The 17,661-nt window shown below is 42.7% G+C and overlaps 1 protein-coding gene across 1 annotated transcript in view; it reads left to right on the top strand.

The window, feature by feature from the left end:
• LOC145393603 (mitochondrial amidoxime-reducing component 1-like) overlaps nt 1–9,855 on the top strand; it is a 51,495-nt gene extending 41,640 nt beyond the window's left edge. Inside the window, exon 9 of the transcript XR_013896216.1 lies at nt 9,839–9,855. The gene's annotated coding sequence lies outside the window, so the exon portion shown is untranslated. The remainder of the gene's footprint in view (nt 1–9,838) is intronic.
• Nucleotides 9,856–17,661: the final 7,806 nt, after the last annotated feature.

Genomic DNA, 17,661 nt, shown 5'->3' with positions numbered 1-17,661 from the left:
AAACTTCTGAGAATTTGGAGAAAGTTTTGGCCTGAACTACAGTGGTCATGGTATTACCTACAATATATTATTATATTTCCAAGTTATGATTCATGGCTCAGTATTTCACATGTACAAATAATGTCAATATTTAGTGTCACAAATGTAACAATATTTTATCTGTCATACAGTGTAGTAATGTCTAATGGCACCATTACCCACAGTATGCCGACTTAATGCTTAAGTATCGCAATACATCAGTGCCAACACAAACTGTTACACTACATTTAAACACCTGAACATTGTAGTTTGGTTCACTTTTAGATTTAAAAAAATAAATAAAATCATTCCTTTTTTAGCAAATACATCAATGATTTAATGACATGATTAAATCCATTTGATTTAATCAGTGCCAACCCTGCATGGAGGTGATCTGTTTGTCACCAGCCCTTATGGGATTAAGGCATCTGGCAATAGATAGATAGATAGGTGATGAGATTAAGGCATCTGGCAATAGATAGATAGATTGATGGACGGGTAGATAACCATGGTAATGTTTTCAGCGTTTGGTGGTATGCCTGGAGGAATCGCTGTATATCCACAACATCCGAGACATGAAGGTGCTACACACAATCCGAGACACCCCCCCAAACCCCACCGGCCTGTGCGCGCTGTCCGTCAGCAACGACAACTGCTACCTGGCCTACCCTGGCTCCAACACCATCGGCCAAGTGCAGATCTTCGACGCGCAGAATCTGGTGAGTGGATGGTGGGTGCTGGCCGCGGATTGGGGGGTGTCTCTCTCTCTCTCTCTTTTATTCCTCCTCGTCTCTCTCTCTCTCTCTCTCTCTCTCTTCTTTTTCTTCTGTTTTTTTTTTAGCTCCCTCCTCCTCCTCCTCCTCCTCCTCCTCCTCCTCCTCCTCCTCCTCCTCCTCCTCCTCCTCCATCCCTGTACTACTAGAAGCCGTTCAAAATAATAATGATAATAATAATAATAATAATAATAAAAATAATAATAATAAAAATAATAATCCAATAGAGACACGTGTCCATAATAATAATAATAATAATAAAAATAATTATCCAGTAGAGAATCCCGTCCAAAATAATAATAATAATAATAATAGTAATAATAATAATAATAATAAGAAAAAGAATAATAATTCCACAATAATAATACAGTAATAATAATAATAATAATAATAATAATCCAGCACCAGCAAGAAGTATCATGGAACCATTTTGAATTTTTTGTAATATTTTTCCTTTCATGGAGTGATTTTGAATTTCTCGTCACCGTCTCTCTTCCAACTCGTTCCAGCAAGCCAAAACAATGATCCCGGCCCACGATAGTCCCCTGGCGGCCATTGCATTCAACGCCTCCGGTACCAAGGTAGGAGCGATGATTGATGATATTGATGATGGTGGTGAGGATTGATGATGATGATGGTGTTGGTGGTGGTGATTGATGATGATGATGATGGTGGTGGTGACTGATGATGATGATGATTGGGATGTGTGATGTAGGGATTGATGGTGATGGTGAGGATTGATGATGGTGGTGAGGATTGATGGTGGTGGTGATTGATGATGATGATGATGGTGGTGAGGATTGATGATGATGATGGTGGTGGTGGTGGTGATTGATGATGATGATGGTGGTGGTGACTGATGATGATGATGATTGGGATGTGTTGTGTGGGGATTGATGATGTTGATGATGGTGGTGAGGATCGATGATGATGATGGTGGTGGTGATTGATGATGAAGATTGGGATGTGTGATGTAGGGATTGATGATGATGATGATGATGATGGTGAGGATTGATGATGATGATGATGATGAGAGTGTGTATGAGTAAGGCAGAGGGGGAGGCCAAGGATGAGATGGAGGGATGGAGTGGAGAGGTATATGAGTGGGGGGGTGTGAGTTGGGGGTATGGAGAGTGAGAGACTAATGAGGAGAGTGTATGTGAGTAAGGTGGAGGGGGGGAGAGGGAGACTGAGGATGAGATGGAGTGAAGAGGTATATTAGAGAAGGGGGTGTAAGTTGGAGGGATGGAGAGTGAGAGACTAATGAGGAGAGTGTATGTGAGTGAGGTAGAGAGGGGAAGACTGAGGATGAGATGGTGGGATGGGGGGTGTGAGTTGGGGGAAGGGCAACATAATGGGAAGGGACAAGGCAACATGGAGGCGATTTGTTTGTGGCCACCCCTTACAGGATTAAGGCATCTGGCTATAGATAGATAATAGACATAGATAGATAGAGCCTACATAACCCTGTCTCTGAAGTAAGAATGACAGTTGGGATGATGATAAGAATAATACAGTAATAATAATAATAATAATAATAATAATAATAATAGTGTAAGGCCTCAGGAACTCCAAAACTACCCTCCATCGTCTCCCCCACAGATCGCGACGGCCTCGGAGAAGGGCACAGTGATCCGTGTGTTCAGCGTGAGTGAGGGGACGCGCCTGCATGAGCTGCGCCGCGGCATGAAGCGCTGCGCCACCATATTCTCGCTCGCCTTCTCCCCCGATTCCCTGTACCTCATCGCCTCGTCCAACACAGAGACCGTGCATGTGTTTAAGCTGGAGGAGGTCCGAGAAACGTCAGTACAGTCAGCCTTGGGTTCTTTTTTTGATGCATTCCTTTCGTATGGCTGTCTCTTCCTTTTCTCCTTTCCCCGACTCCCTGTACCTCATCGCCTCGTCCAACACAGAGACCATGCATGTGTTTAAGCTGGAGGAGGTCCGCGAAACGTCAGTGCAATTCAGCCTTGGGTTCTTTCTTCGATACATTCTCTTCGTATTGCTTCTTTTCTCTCTTTTCCTCCCTTCTTTTCTCCCTGTTCTTTCTCCTCTTCTCTCTTTCTTTATGCATTTGTCTGGGAAGTTATATAAAAAATTCACAGGAAGGTATTTGCTGTTTTTTCCACGGCATCAGCTGACTAAGAGGGTGTATGTAGGTGAGGTGGAGGGAGGGGTAGACCGAGGATGAGGTGGAGGGATGGAGTTGAGAGGCATATGAGGGAGGAGGGGTGAGTTGGGGGAGGGCAGTCAAATGGTGGGTGACAGAGCGACTTGGAGGCGTTTTGTCTGCGGCCACCCTTTGCGGGATTAGGGCGTCGGGCTATAGATAGATAGATAGATCAGCTCTTCTCAGTGGTGTATGAGTGATTTTTTTGTGCGTTTTCCTTAAAAAAAAAAAAATTGGTTTTACGCCAGGTATCCCCGAAGGGCTAAGGCGTTGCCCCTGGGTAGAGGACTTTGGACTGGAGTGTGTAGCATTTTATAAACAGATGCCATTGTGGAGAGGATGGAGGGTGAGAGACTGACAAAGAGAGTGTATGTGAGTGAGGTGGAGGGGGGAAGAGGGAGGGGGAGGCCGAGGACGAGATGGAGGGATGGGGTGGAGAGGTATATGAGAGAGGGGGGTGTGAGTTGGGAGCGGGGCAGTGAAATGGCGGGGGACAGGGCGACGTGGAGGCGACTTGTTTGTGGCCACCCCGAACGGGATTGAGGCGTCTGGCAATAGATAGATAGATAGGTAGATGCCCTTCCTGATGTCTACCAATGACCCTTAGGCAGACTCGACCCTCCAACCCTTCGGTCAGAGTGGAGCGCTGTAACCCACTGAGCCACAACTCCCTTAGAAATACTATACATTTAAACCATGCAGTTACCCTGTATAGGTATGTGGTGGTCAGTGTGTGGTGGTGAACGGTCAGTGATGGCTGGGTGAGTGAGACTGACAGCATCAAATCAGTCACATTGATGATGATGATGATGATGGTGACATGATGATGATAGTAACAGTGATGATGATGATGAGTGACAGTGATGATGATGATGATGATGATGGCAGTAACAGTGGTAATGATGAGGATGATGACAGATGATGATGATGGCAGTAACAGTGATGATAATGATGATGACAGTGATGATGAGGATGAGGATAATGACATGATGATGATGGCAGTAACAGTGATGATGATGATGAGTGACAGTGATGATGATGATGATGGCAGTGATGATGAAGATGAGGATGATGAAGATGAGGATGATGGCAGTAACAGTGATGATGATGATGATGATGATGATGATGACAGTGATGATGATGATGATGGCAGTAACAGTAATGATGATGATGATGATGATGACAGATGATGATGGCAATAACAGTGATGATGATGAGTGACAGTGATGATGATGATGATGGCAGTGATGATGAGGATGATGATGATGATGACAGTGATGATGAGGATAATGACAGATGATGATGGCAGTAACAGTGATGATGATGAGTGACAGTGATGATGATGATGATGATGATGATGATGATGAAGATGAGGATGATGGCAGTAACAGTGATGATGATGACAGTGATGATGACAGATGATGGTGATGACAGTAACAGTGATGATGATGATGATGACAGTAACAGTGATGATGATGATGACAGTGATGATGATGATGGTGACAGTGATGATGAAGATGATGATGATGATGAAGAGGATGATGATGCCAATAACAGTGATGATGATGATGATGACAGTAATGATGATGATGAAGATGAGGATGATGGCAGTGACAGTGATGATGATGATGATGATAGTGATGATGATGGACTGGTGGTGGAGAATCAGCTGGGGTTGATAAATAGATAGATAGATAGATTTTCCTTCAGATAGATAGACCTACCTTCCTCTTTTTTCCCAGGAGTCAGCGTGTGGCTGATAGATAGATAGATAGATAGATAGACTTTCCTTCTTTTTTTTTCACAGGAGTCAGCGTGTGGTGGTGGAGGAGCAGCCAGGGTTGATAGATACAAAGATAGATAGACTCCTTCTTTTCCCAGGAGTCAGCGTGTGGTTGATAGATAGATAGATAGATAGACTTTCCTTCTTCTTTTTCACAGGAGTCAGCGTGTGGTGGTGGAGGAGCAGCCTGGGTTGATGGGGTGGATGAGTAAGGCAGTCACAGCGTCAGCCAGCTACCTTCCCGCGCCCGTCACTGACATGCTGAGTCAGGGCCGCGCCTTTGCCACCATCACACTGCCATTCCAGGGCGTCAGGAACGTGTGCGCCATCACCATGTAAGCACACACCTGTTTTGTGTAGAGTTATGTAAGCACACACATCTGTTTACTGTAGATTTATATTTAGCACACACATCTGTTAGGACACACACCTGTAGATTTATGGAAGGACACACAGCTGTAAGGACACACACCTGTTTACTGTAGATTTATGGAAGGACACACACCTGTTTACTGTAGATTTATGGAAGGACACACACCTGTTTCATGTAGATTTATGGAAGGACACACACCTGTTTACTGTAGATTTATGGAAGGACACACACCTGTTTACTGTAGATTTATGGGAGGATGCACACTTGTAAGGACACACACCTGTTTCATGTAGATTTATGGAAGGACACACAGCTGTAAGGACACACACCTGCTTCATTCTGATTTATGTAAGAGCACACACCTGTTTCATGTAGATTTATGTAAGGACACACCATGTAAGGACACACACCTGTAAGGACACACACCTGTAAGGACATGCACCTGTTTCATGAAGATTGATGTAAGGACACACACCTGTTTCATGTAGATTTATGCACAAGATATATGAGGAGTCTCGTGGACAAGGGGCGAATGCACCACCCCCATCAAAAATGAGTTATGCATGTTTTCCGATAGATGGAAGCACTGAAAATCTCGTGGTGAAGAGCGTTTTCCGATTCCGACCCATGTGGGTTCAGAATTCTAGGTTCAATCTCCCTTGTTTTGCACACATGGAGGGGAGGAGGAGGGCGGGGAGGGTCTGTGATTTCAGAGCGGTAGGGGCGAATGTCAGCACGCGCCCAGCCAATGGGCGAGCGGCTCCCTCTGTCAGAGTTAAAGGGCTGCCTCTCAGCCTATCAGACGCGCACTAGCACCCCCGCTAGTCATCCCGCCAAGCACGTGAGTGAAGCCTGGCTTTGTTTACACTCAGATGACGTTCCCAACTACTAACCATTAGGCCTCCCCCCTCTTCATCTTGGTGTGCGGTTGGAGTTGTAAATAGTTGGTGAGTATTATAACATCATTGTGTCAGTCATTAACAATATAATGGTTATCATACACACAATAAAACAACCTGTTGCTGATAAGGAGATGAAAATATTTAATTAATAATTATAGGAAAATATTAATTATAGGAATTTTTGGCTGAAAATTTGACAGTATCTTAGTTTCATTTACATCTAATACAGGAATGAATTTCAAGTTGATTGAACAATAATTACTATATGCTGAAAAAACACCATCGCGTGTTTTACTGTGTGTGTGTGTGTGTGTTTTTTCATTTTTTCCTGCAGTATAAATTTGCCTCTTCCAGAGGATTCTAATGATATATAATAACATGCTATTCTATAATATTCTATGTCAGCCACCTATTCCTGAACTTTAACCCCTTAACCGCGGGGCGTCACTTTCGTGACGCTTGGGAGCAAGGGATCATACCGCGGGGCGTCGCTTTTGTGATTCTGTGTTATTTTGAATTCACCCGGGCTTCCAAGTGGGGGCTTGTATCATCTATCAGTACTGCCAATGTCCAACACTAGTCAGCACTCCTAATCTCATCTGTACTCCCATCCATTGTTGACAATTTAGCCATTTCTCCCCGTTCTTGACTCCCCTCCCTACCCCCCCTCCATTACCCTATCCTCTCGCCTGCCTGGCCGTGCTATGCTAAGTAAATCTTCCCTGGAATTTTTCACTGATTTCATCCATTGAAATAAGCCCTATGCCCTATTCTTATACCAAATAATATATACAAGAAAGAAATAAGGTAAGTGAGAGTGCCATACACCTGGAATTGGCTAATTATCACCTGACAACACCTCACGTGCACTCGTTTTCTAATTTTCGCTGTTTTTTTCCCCTTGAAATATGCCGTATAATCTATTTTCGTAATAAATATACATGTAAGGAGGGAAGGGAGAAGCCTAAGTGATATTTACATTCACCTGGAACTACCTAATTTATAATGTATTGTCTAGATTTCCTGCCAGTCATTTCACTGCTATAAAGTAGCTGTGTCAAAAGACTAAACGTTGGCAGTACTGATTTCCCTAGGTAGGCCACCACCCCGGCCCACCCTTATCAGTTCACTCTCATCTTCCAGTGTGGGGGTACGTCTGTTCGCTCTTGCTAGCATCAGGGCCTTTCCACCCCCATGCAAAGGGCCCTGTGACCTTTACCCCCTACTAAACCTCGTGTGGAAAGAGGTAAAGGGCTGACAATTGATTAAAGAGTGACTACGATCTTTCTATTGAGTAAAACAGTGCAAGAGGAATTGTAAATAATGTGTAAATAATGTGTAAACAGCAAGTGAAAGTAATGAATGTAAATATACGTGAACAATGGAAAATAGTTTTATAAGTTATTTCAAGTGACAGTGCACAACACAGTGTAAATAAAATAGAAATGTAAATAACGTAAATAAAATAGAGAACGTAAATAGAAATGTAAATGAGTAGTATTATAAGAATACGAGTATATACCCTAGGAGTAATGAAAGTGAAAGTTTCACTCTAGCATGTCTGAATGCTATGAGTTATGAGAGGGAAATTGAAAGTGACATTCACTCTCAATGCCAGTATACAGGACGAGAAAGTGAATGCTACGTATTTTACTGAAAGAAATTGAATCCCTACAGTGACAATAAACTAATACTACTGAAGGAAACTTATGGATAAAGACTGTAGATATATATAAGTGTTATATAGTAATAGAAATATAAAGTGTGAGGGGTTTTGTGAATAATAAATGACAGACTACCAAGAGCGAACTAGTGCCAGTGCGACGGTCAAACGCACTTGTAATTTCCATTGCTTTCACAGTGTTTTTTTTTTTTGAGTATGGATCCCAAACTACTTGAAAATCATAGAGTAGTGTTTATAGTGTTAATATCTGGCTGTGGTAATCATATTACGGGTTGTCGGGAAGTGTAAAGTGGAGACTTTGTTACCCAACTTCAGAGGTCTCCACAAATCCTACGGTAACTGACGAAGGCTCAACAATCATTCCAAGAGAAAGCTGAAGGTATGTGGCATAAGCATATGTAATTTTAATATTTTAGGACTAATAACTGATTTTTGGCAAATATTTTTTGAAAGTCTGTTGGAGCCTGAATAACCCCGCAGCACACGCAAGTTATTGGTAAACAAGCCCGCGGTGTAGGGGTTAAATGCTCATAACTAAAAAGAAAAAAATGGCACATTCGCCCCTTGTCCACGAGATGCCTCATATGTGTAGGTGATGATGATGATGATGATGATGTTTGTGGTGATGATGGATGTGTAGGTGATGATGATGATGATAATAAAGACGATGATGATGATATTTATGGTGATGATGATGACAATAGTGATGCTAATGATGATGATGGATGTGTAGGTGATGATGATGATGATGATATGAAGATGATGGTGATGATATTTATGATGATTGATTGATGATGATAATGATGACGATGTTAATGATGATGATGGATGTCAAGGCGATGACAGAAAGAAATAAATAAAAAAAATAATAATGAAGGTGGTAGTGAGTATAGAATAATTTAAGATGATTTCAGATGATTTCAGACGTACGCTAATGTTGAATTTCTTCGTACGCAGCATCCAGAGACAGCCGCGCATCGTAGTGGCGTCCACGGATGGCTACCTCTACCTGTACAACCTGAACACCTCTGAGGGGGGGGACTGTGCCCTTCTCAAACAGCACAGGTACAATTACACTCGGCTGTACAATTTCGTAATCTGTACAGTGTCTTAATCTGTACACTCCGCAGCTTACAACTTATTCCCTGGTGTAGTGATGGTGGTTTGCACAAGGGGATCTGTCTGTCTATCTGTCTGTCTGTCTCTTTGTCTATCTATCTATCTCTTTGTCTGTTCAGGTATAAACACTGCTCAGCTTACAACTTATTCTGTGCTGTAGTGATGGTGGTTTGCAGAAGGGGATCTGTCTGTCTGTTTATTTCTGTCTATCTATTTATCTATCAGTCTGTCTATCTATCTATCTATCTATCTGCTATAGTGATGGTGGTTTATAGAAGGGGATCTGTCTGTCTATCTGTCTGTCTTTTTATCTGTCTGTCTATCTCTCTGTTTGTCTATCTTTCTGTCTCTGTCTGTCTGTCTATCCATCTATTTATGTATCTATCTAAGGCTTAGTGGATGAGTTTGGGAGAGTGTAAGAAACGGAATCTAAAGGTGAATGTAGGGAAGAGTAAAGTGATGGTCTTTGAGAGAGGTGAAGTCAGTGAATGTACAGCGAGGTTGGATGAGGAGGAATTAGAAAATGTGAGTACGTTTAAGTACTTGGGTAGTGTGATGAGTAAGGATGGAGGTTTGGAGGGTGAAGTGCTTGAAAGGGTACAGCAGGGAAGAAAGGTTGCTGGTTCTTTGAAAGCAGTGATAAGAAACAGGGAAGTGAGCATGGAAGTGAAAAAGTTACTACATGACAGTATTGTGATACCAACTCTAACGTACGGAAGTGAAGCTTGGACGTTGTTGGAAGGACACAAGTCAAGAGTGAGAGCAGTGGAAATGAGTTATTTAAGAGGAGCCTGTGGTGTCACATGAAGAGACAGGCTGACGAATGAGGATATAAAGGAGCGTTGTGGTGTGGATGTGGATGTGATGGGAAGCGTTATGAGGAACACACTGAGGTGGTTTGGCCATGTGGAGAGGATGGAGGGTGAAAGACTGACGAAGAGAGTGTATGTGAGTGAGGTGGAGGGGGGAAGAGGGAGGGGGAGGCCGAGGATGAGATGGAGGGATGGAGTGGAGAGGTATATGAGAGAGGGGATGTGAACTGGAAGCAGGGCAACATGGAGGTGATTTGTTTGTGGCCACCCCTTATGGGATTAAGGCATCTGACAATAGATAGATAGATAGATGATTGTGAGAAGTGGAATTGGGTGAATGATGATGATGATAGTGGAAATGATGATGATGATGATGATAGTGGAAATGATGATGATGATGATAGTGGAAATGATGATGATGATGATGATAGTGGAAATGATGATGATGATGGTAGTGGAAATGATGATGATGATGATGGTAGTGGAAATGATGATGATGATGGTAGTGGAAATGATGATGATGATGATGATAGTGGAAATGATGATGATGATGATGATAGTGGAAATGATGATGATGATGATGATAGTGGAAATGATGATGATGATGGTAGTGGAAATGATGATGATGATAGTGGAAATGATGATGATGATGGTAGTGGAAATGATGATGATGATGATGATAGTGGAAATGATGATGATGATGGTAGTGGAAATGATGATGATGATAGTGGAAATGATGATGATGATGGTAGTGGAAATGGTGATGATGATGATGATAGTGGAAATGATGATGATGATGGTAGTGGAAATGGTGATGATGATGATGATAGTGGAAATGATGATGATGATGATAGTAGTGGAAATGATGATGATGATGATAGTAGTGGAAATGATGATGATGATGATAGTAGTGGAAATGATGATGATGGTAGTGGAAATGATGATGATAGTAGTGGAAATGATGATGATGGTAGTGGAAATGATGATGATAGTAGTGGAAATGATGATGATGATGATGATGGTAGTGGAAATGATGATGATGATGATAGTGGAAATGATGATGATGATGATAGTGGAAATGATGATGATGATGATAGTGGAAATGATGATGGTGATAATAGTGGAAATGGTGATGATGGTGATAGTGGAAATGGTGATGATGATGATAGTGGAAATGGTGATGGTGATAATAGTGGAAATGATGATGATGATGATAGTGGAAATGATGATGGTGATGATAGTGCACGCCATATCCCGCCCACAGGCTTGACGGTGTGGGTGAGGGCGGTGGCAGTGTGGCAGGCGCGGAGGGCGGCGGTGGCGGAGGTGGCGGGGGCGCGACACCCGGCACAACCTACCCCGGCTCGGCAAAGAAGACGGATCCCGGTATGTATGACTGTAATGATTACTTTTGCTGTCACCACTTTATGCACCACCCTGTTACCTTTTGCTGTAGTGCTGTTGATGATGATGATGATGATGATATTGATGATCCTGGGGTGAGTGATGATGTTGATGATGATGTGGAGGTGGGTAGTGATGATGATGATGAGTATTATTATCATTTTTATTACAAGAGTGATCTCAGAATTTTTAAAAAGATGAGAGGGGCGTTGGATGAGGAAGGGGTGGCGTATGGATGCAGAACAGATGCCGTTTTTTACGTACGGAAGAAAACGTAGGGAAGATGAGGTGTTAGGAGGATGTTAGAGGGGTTGATGTGGTGTTAGGAGGATGTTAGAGGGAATGATGTGGTGTTAGGAGGATGTTAGAGGGAAGGATGTGGTGTTAGGAGGATGTTAGAGGGAATGATGTGGTGTTAGGAGGATGTTAGAGGGAAGGATGTGGTGTTAGGAGGAAGTTAGAGGTGAGATGTGGTGTTAGGAGGGAGTTAAAGGGAGAGATGTGGTGTTAGAGGAATGTTAGAAGGAACGATGTGGTGTTAGGAGGAAGTTAGAGGCACGATGTGGTGTTAGGAGGAAGTTAGAGGCGAGATGTAGTGTTAGGAGGAAGTTTGAGGGAAGGATGTGGTGTTAGGAGGAAGTTATAGGGAAGGATGTGGTGTTAGAGGAATGTTAGAAGGAAGGATGTGGTGTTAGGAGGATGTTAGAGGGAAGAAAGTGATGTTAGAGGAATTATAGAAGGAAAGATGCAGTGTTTATTATTATTATTATTATTATTATTATTATTATTATTGTGATGGTGATGATTTACAATGATGGTGGGGATAAAGATGATGACCACTGCTCTCACATGCACTCTCCTTGTTAGTCTCTCTCCATCCCCCCAACTCACATCCCCCTCTCTCATATACCTCTCCACTCCATCCCTCTGTCTCATCCTCAGCCTCCACCACACTGACATACACTCTCCATGTTAGTCTCTCACTCTCCATCCCCCCAGCTTACACCCCCCTCTCTCATATACCTCTCCACTCCATCCCTCCATCTCATCCTCGGCCTCCACCTTGCTGACATACACTCTCCTTGTTAGTCTCTCACTCTCCATCCCCCCAGCTTACACCCCCCTCTCTCATATACCTCTCCACTCCATCCCTCCATCTCATCCTCATCCTCCACCCCACTCACATACACTCTCCTTGTTAGTCTCTCACTCTCCATCCCCCCAACTCACTCCCCCCTCCCTCATATACCTCTCAACTCCATCCCTCCACCTCATCCTCGGTCTCCCCCTCCCTCTCCCTCCCTCCACTTCACCTACATACACCCTCTTAGTCAGCCTTTCCTTCTCCATTTTATAAATGTGCAAAATTGTGAAAGACTTGAAGTACAGAATTAGTATTTATAATATTAACTTGATTTGCTGGGAATATCGATGCATTTATAACTATTTATGTATCTATCTATCTGTCTATCTATCTATCTGTGTCTGTCTATCTGTCTATCTATAGCCATACACCATAATCCCATAAGGGGTGGGCGTTTGTCTCTGAGTTAGTTGTTTTACGGGGAGGGGCACTAACCCTCCACCAACCCACTTGTTGACACGTAGGGAACACGTATGGTTTGGTTATATGGTTACCACCCAGCGTTGTAAATGGTTTGTCTCTGAGTTAGTTGTTTTACGGGGAGGGGCACTAACCCTCCGCCAACCCACTTGTTGACACGTAGGGAACACGTATGGGTTGGTTATATGGTTACCACCCAGCGTTGTAAATGGTTTCTTGGCTTACAGGAAACCATTAGGCTTGTCACTCAATGTAAAACCACCTGAAAAGGAAAGAAGAGTAATAAGAAGTGACAGGAAAGATGGGAGAAATAGGAAGAGAGGAGGACAGGCACAGAAAAAGAATGATAGAGGTGAAGGAAGAAGTAGGCAGCACTACATCAAGTGAGTGGATGATGGTGAGAAATAGGAAGAGAGGAGGACAGGCACAGAAAAAGAATGATAGAGGTGAAGGAAGAAGTAGGCAGCACTACATCAAGTGAGTGGATGATGGTGAGAAATAGGAAGAGAGGAGGACAGACACAGAAAAAGAATGGTAAAGGTGAAGGAAGAAGTAGGCAGCACTACATCAAGTGAGTGTATGATGGTGAGAAATAGGAAGAGAGGAGGACAGGCACAGAAAAAGAATGATAAAGGTGAAGGAAGAAGTAGGCAGCACTACATCAAGTGAGTGGATGATAGTGAGAAATAGGAAGAGAGGAGGACAGGCACAGAAAAAGAATGATAAAGGTGACGGAAGAAGTAGGCAGCACTACATCAAGTGAGTGGATGATGGTGAGAAATAGGAAGAGAGGAGGACAGACACAGAAAAAGAATGATAAAGGTGAAGGAAGAAGTAGGCAGCACTACATCAAGCGAGTGGATGATGGTGAGAAATAGGAAGAGAGGAGGACAGGCACAGAAAAAGAATGATAAAGGTGAAGGAAGAAGTAGGCAGCACTACATCAAGTGAGTGGATGATGGTGAGAAATAGGAAGAGAGGAGGACAGGCACAGAAAAAGAATGATAAAGGTGAAGGAAGAAGTAGGCAGCACTACATCAAGTGAGTGGATGATGGTGAGAAATAGGAAGAGAGGAGGACAGGCACAGAAAAAGAATGATAAAGGTGAAGGAAGAAGTAGGCAGCACTACATCAAGTGAGTGGATGATGGTGAGAAATAGGAAGAGAGGAGGACAGACACAGAAAAAGAATGATAAAGGTGAAGGAAGAAGTAGGCAGCACTACATCAAGTGAGTGGATGATGGTGAGAAATAGGAAGAGAGGAGGACAGGCACAGAAAAAGAATGATAAAGGTGAAGGAAGAAGTAGGCAGCACTACATCAAGTGAGTGGATGATGGCCACCACCAGCTAGACAAACCAAGAGCCAAATTCAAGATCCATTCCTTTTTGAGATTCCTGGATGCGTGAAATGAGGTGAAAAAAAAAATGACCAAGTTAGAGAGAGAGACATTAATAAATAGTCAGCTAGATAGATATAGTGGCTGTGTAAATTGATAGATAGGTAGATAGATACACTAGATATGTAACCAGATAGATAAATTGAGATAAATAGATATAATGGATAGTCTTACAGGTAGCTTGTAATAATAATAATAACACAGTAATAATAATATGTGAGGAATTGGAAAATGTGAGTACGTTTAAGTACTTGGGTAGTGTGATGAGTAAGGATGGAGGTTTGGAGGGTTAAGTGCTTGAAAGGGTACAGCAGGGAAGAAAGGTTGCTGGTTCTTTGAAAGCAGTGATAAGAAACAGGGAAGTGAGCATGGAAGTGAAAAAGTTACTACATGACAGTATTGTGATACCAACTCTAACGTACGGAAGTGAAGCTTGGACGTTGTTGGAAGGACACAAGTCAAGAGTGAGAGCAGTGGAAATGAGTTATTTAAGAAGAGCCTGTGGTGTCACATGGAGAGACAGGCTGACGAATGAGGATATAAAGGAGCGTTGTGGTGTTGATGTGGATGTGATAGGAAGCGTTATGAGGAACACACTGAGGTGGTTTGGCCATGTGGAGAGGATGGAGGGTCAAAGACTGACGAAGAGAGTGTATGTGAGTGAGGTGGAGGGGGAAAGAGGGAGGGGGAGGCCGAGGATGAGATGGAGAGATGGGGTGGAGAGGTATATGAGAGAGGGGGGTGTGAGTTGGGAGCAGGGGAGTGAAATGGCGGGGGACAGGGCGACTTGGAGGCGATTTGTTTGTGGCCACCCCAAACGGGATTGAGGCGTCTGGCAATAGATAGATAGATAGATAATATGTGAGAGAGCAAGATAGTCATTTGAAATCTGTAACTGGGGGGGGAGTCAAAAAAAAATCTCTCTCTCTCTCTCTCTCTCTCTCTCTCTCTCTCTCTCTGTCATTTCAAAAATTTAAAATGGGGATTGGGATCATAAAAGAAAGCTTGAAAAAGAAAAATAACAGCATCAGACCTTTGTGTAATTTGATAAAGTCTTAAAAAAATATAATATTGACGATTTTTGCCTGTGAGGTAGAGCTGTGAGGTTTTGGGAGACTTGCCTGGTTTGGGAATGATTTATAGTACCGTGTGACTGGACTGTTTAAATGTTCCAGTACTATTGGTTTAAATGTTCCAGTACTGTTGGTTTAAATGTTCCAGTACTATTGGTTTAAATGTTCCAGTACTGTTGGTTTAAATGTTCCAGTACTGTTGGTTTAAATGTTCCAGTACTGTTGGTTTAAATGTTCCAGTACTGTTGGTTTAAATGTTCCAGTACTGTTGGTTTAAATGTTCCAGTACTATTGGTTTAAATGTTCCAGTACTGTTGGTTTAAATGTTCCAGTACTATTGGTTTAAATGTTCCAGTACTATTGGTTTAAATGTTCCAGTACTATTGGTTTAAATGTTCCAGTACTGTTGTGAGTTTGTTTGTTTATTTCAGGCAGAAGGACGGTACATTTCACAGTGTACTATTTAAATGATATTGAGTAGTGTTCAAAAGTACAGTACAGTACTACCATGAGGGTGAGGGCTGGCTCCAGGCTCGTTAACTGTAGATTTTTGTACATTAACCTGCCTAGAGTTTCGTCAAGTGTAGCTCAGTGGCAGAAAAAGACAATACTACAGCAGAAAAAGATGATGTTACAATTCTACAGCCTTTCCATAGCACTTCTTCGTGACTAGCATCATATTCTGCTGGTAATCTATTGCTACAAAATAAGATGAATAACCCGGCCTAGAGTTTCGTCCTCTGTAGCTCAGTGGCAGAAAAAGACAATACTACAGCAGAAAAAGATGATGTAATTCTACAGCCTCTCCACGTTACTATTCATGACTATAGCCGTGGCGCGCAACTCTGAGGTTGTTATTATTGTGCCCTGGCAACCTACCGTTCAAAAGTGCGTCTGATTTCGTGTATGATATGAGACATGTGTGATTCGAGTATAATACATTTGTGTATAATGATATTCGTGTATAATACATTCAGCAAGTGGGTTGGTGGAAGGTTAGTGTCCCTCCCTGTAAAACAAATAACTCAGAGTCAGATGGCCACCCCTTACAGGATTATGGCATCAGGTAATAGAGAGATAGATAGATAATATATTCGTGCATAATAATATCTGTCTATCTATCTATTGCCAGACGCCTCAATCCCGTTTGGGGTGGCCACAAACAAATCGCCTCCAAGTCGCCCTGTCCCCCGCCATTTCACTGCCCTGCTCCCAGCTCACACCTCCCTCTCTCATATACCTCTCCACCCCATCCCTCCATCTCATCCTCGGCCTCCCCCTCCCCTTCCCCCCTCCACCTCACTCACATACACTCTCTTCGTCAGTCTTTCACCCTCCATCCTCTCCACATGGCCAAACCACCTCAGTGTGTTCCTCATAACGCTTCCTATCACATCCACATCCACACCACAACGCTCCTTTATATCCTCATTCGTCAGCCTGTCTCTCCATGTGACTCCACATGCTCCTCTTAAATAACTCATTTAATAATATGATTCGTGTATAATATGACACGAAATCGGATGCACTTTTGAATGGTAGGTTGCCAGGGTACGATAATGACAACCTTAGAGTCGTGCGCCGCGACTATAGCTTATTTCACATAGCTCAGCGGCAGAAAAAGACAATACTGCAGAAGCAATAGATCACGTCACAGTTCTACACCCGTTCCTTAGCACTTCTTCGTGACTAGCATCAAATTCTGGTGCTAATCTATTGTTACAGAAAAAGATGATATTATAGCGTTACATCCTTTCCACAGCACTTCTTTGTGACTAGCATCATATTCTGGTGTTAATTTCTTGGCTCTACATCCTTTCCATATCACTTCTTCATGACTAGCATCATATTCTGGGGTTAATGCATTGGCTCTGCATCCTCTCCATATCACTTCTTTGTGACTAGCAGCATATTCTAGTGTTAATCTATGGCTCTGCATCATTTCCATGGCACTTCTTCATGACTAGCAGCATATTCTAGTGTTAATCTATGGCTCTGCATCATTTCCATGGCACTTCTTCATGACTAGCAGCATATTCTAGTGTTAATCTATTGCCACAGCTCAGCATTCAAGATGGGGAGATGGCAATTTTAGGCCAAGGTAGAGTAAAAGTTAGCCACATAGCCAACACTGTCAGGCGGGGAACTTAGCCACGTGTGCACCAGTATCGAAAATTGAGGCGCTCTCTCTCTCTCTCTCTCTTTGTCGTGGAATTGTAATGGATACATAACGGTTATATAACTCTCTCTCTCTTTCTCTCTCTTTTAATAGCTGATTTTAGCGCACAATTTAGCTTTAAGTTGAGGGGAAATTTATCTGCAAAGTAAGGGGAAATTTAGCTGCAGGTTGAAGGGAAATTTAGCTGGAAGTTGAAGGGAAATTTAGCTGGAAGTTGAAGAGAAATTTAGCTGGAAGTTGAAGGGAAATTTAGCTGGAAGTTGAAGGGAAATTTAGCTGCAAGTTGAAGGGAAATTTAGCTGGAAGTTGAAGGGAAATTTAGCTGGAAGTTGAAGGGAAATTTAGCTGCAAGTTGAAGAGAAATTTAGCTGGAAGTTGAAGGGAAATTTAGCTGGAAGTTGAAGGGAAA

This window comes from Coenobita brevimanus, chromosome 3 (assembly GCF_032717465.1).
Source record: "Coenobita brevimanus isolate Jiangsu-jjx chromosome 3, ASM3271746v2, whole genome shotgun sequence".
Taxonomy (NCBI): Eukaryota; Metazoa; Arthropoda; class Malacostraca; order Decapoda; family Coenobitidae; genus Coenobita; species Coenobita brevimanus.
This window is presented reverse-complemented; position numbering and strand designations above follow the sequence as displayed.